The sequence below is a fragment of the Durio zibethinus genome, unplaced genomic scaffold (assembly GCF_047325235.1).
Source record: "Durio zibethinus cultivar Kanyao isolate XHJ-2024 unplaced genomic scaffold, ASM4732523v1 HiC_scaffold_3, whole genome shotgun sequence".
Lineage (NCBI taxonomy): Eukaryota > Viridiplantae > Streptophyta > Magnoliopsida > Malvales > Malvaceae > Durio > Durio zibethinus.
Window position 1 is genome coordinate 4676129 of NW_028323044.1, and position 2500 is coordinate 4678628.

The window sequence follows — 2500 nt, forward strand, 5'->3', positions numbered from 1 at the left end:
TCCCTCATCAAACCTCTGAGAATTCACACCCCCTTAAAGAGCATTTGAGATTTTACAGGTTTGCTACCAGTAGCCGTTAAAGTGTCTGAAATGGGGACACTTTTTTCAAACGGTCACAAAATCTTCTCTACTTCGAGTTTTTAGCTGAATTTTTTTGTGCATGCCAACAAAAATAGAAGGATCATGCCTACAAAATTTGGGGCCAAAAATCCTTTTTTTAAAAAATCCCGAACCGCAAAAAGTTTCGAAAATCATGAAAAATAGAAAACGAGTCATCTTCCAACGAAACTTCACGTGAAGGCTTAGGGGACCATTGTATGAATTTACAAGCCATAAAAATGGCATTGGCACGGCAGAAATTTGAAGATGTGCCTAAACCCACCAGGGCCCAGCGTGTGCCGATGGTGCTCGAGGCAACCGCCCGCACCAGGGCCCAGCGTGTGCCGATGGTGCTCGAGGCAAGCGCCCGCACCAGGGCCCAGCGTGTGCCGACGGTGGTCGAGGCAACCGCCCGCACCAGGGCCGATAGTGTGCCAATGGTGCTCGAGGCAACCTGTCGCACCAGGGCCCAGCGTGTGCCGATGGTGATCGAGGCAACCTGCCGCACCAGGGCCCAGCGTGTGCCGATGCTGGTCGAGGCAAGCGCCCGCACCAGCGCCCAGCGTGTGCCGATGGCGCTCGAGGCAACCGACCGCACCAGGGCCCAGCGTGTGCCGATGGTGCTCGAGGCAACCTGCCGCACCAGGGCCCAGCGTGTGCCGATGGCGCTCGAGGCAAGCTCCCGCACCAGGGCCCAGCGTGTGCCGATGGTGCTCGAGGCAACCTGCCGCACCAGGGCCCAGCGTGTGCGGATGGTGCTCGAGGCAAGCGCCCGCACCAGGGCCCAGCGTGTGCCGATGGTGGTCGAGGCAACCGCCCGCACCAGGGCCCAGCGTGTGCCGATGGTGGTCGAGGCAACCTGCCGCACCAGGGCCCAGCGTGTGCCGATGGTGCTCGAGGCAACCGACCGCACCAGGGCCGAGCGTGTGCCGATGGTGGTCGAGGCAAGCGCCCGCACCAGGGCCCAGCGTGTGCCGATGGTGCTCGAGGCAACCGACCGCACCAGGGCCGAGCGTGTGCCGATGGTGCTCGAGGCAAGCGCCCGCACCAGGGCCCAGCGTGTGCCGATGGTGGTCGAGGCAACCTGCCGCACCAGGGCCCAGCGTGTGCCGATGGTGGTCGAGGCAAGCGCCCGCACCGGGGCCCAGCGTGTGCCGATGGTGGTCGAGGCAACCGCCCGCACCGGGGCCCAGCGTGTGCCGATGGTGGTCGAGGCAACCGCCCGCACCGGGGCCCAGCGTGTGCCGATGGTGGTCGAGGCAACCTGCCGCACCAGGGCCCAGCGTGTGCCGATGGTGCTCGAGGCAACCGACCGCACCAGGGCGGAGCGTGTGCCGATGGTGGTCGAGGCAACCGCCCGCACCAGGGCCCAGCGTGTGCCGATGGTGGTCGAGGCTGCCGATGGTGGTCGAGGCAACCTGCCGCACCAGGGCCCAGCGTGTGCCGATGGTGGTCGAGGCAACCGACCGCACCAGGGCCGAGCGTGTGCCGATGGTGCTCGAGGCAAGCTGCCGCACCAGGGCCCAGCGTGTGCCGATGGTGGTCGAGGCAACCGCCCGCACCAGGGCCCAGCGTGTGCCGATGGTGCTCGAGGCAACCTGCCGCACCAGGGCGGAGCGTGTGCCGATGGTGGTCGAGGCAAGCGCCCGCACCAGGGCCCAGCGTGTGCCGATGGTGGTCGAGGCAACCGACCGCACCAGGGCCCAGCGTGTGCCGATGGTGCTCGAGGCAACCTGCCGCACCAGGGCCCAGCGTGTGCCGATGGTGGTCGAGGCAAGCGCCCGCACCAGGGCCCAGCGTGTGCCGATGGTGGTCGAGGCAAGCGCCCGCACCAGGGCCCAGCGTGTGCCGATGGTGCTCGAGGCAACCGACCGCACCAGGGCCGAGCGTGTGCCGATGGTGGTCGAGGCAAGCGCCCGTACCAGGGCCCAGCGTGTGCCGATGGTGATCGAGGCAAGCGCCCGCACCAGGGCCCAGCGTGTGCCGATGGCAGTGCCCAGCGTGTGCCGATGGTGGTCGAGGCAAGCGCCCGCACCAGGGCCCAGCTTTTGCCGATGGTGATCGAGGCAACCGGCCGCTCGAGGGCGCAGCGTGTGCCGATGGTTATCGGGGCAACCGGCCGCACCAGGGCCCAGGGTCTGCCGATGGTGCTCGAGGCAACCGCCCGCACCAAGGCTCAGCATGTGCCGCTGGTGATCGAGGCAACAACCCACACCAGGGCCCAGCTTGTGCCGATGGCGGTCGAGGCAAGTGCCCGTACCGAAGGGCAGCCTATGCCGATGATGGTCGATGCATGTGCCATCACCATGCGTCATCATGTGCCATTGATGGTCGAGGCCTTGGCCGAAGTTCGATTTTGAGCCACGGTGCCCATGCTTGGCTCCAGCATGTGCTGGTGCCG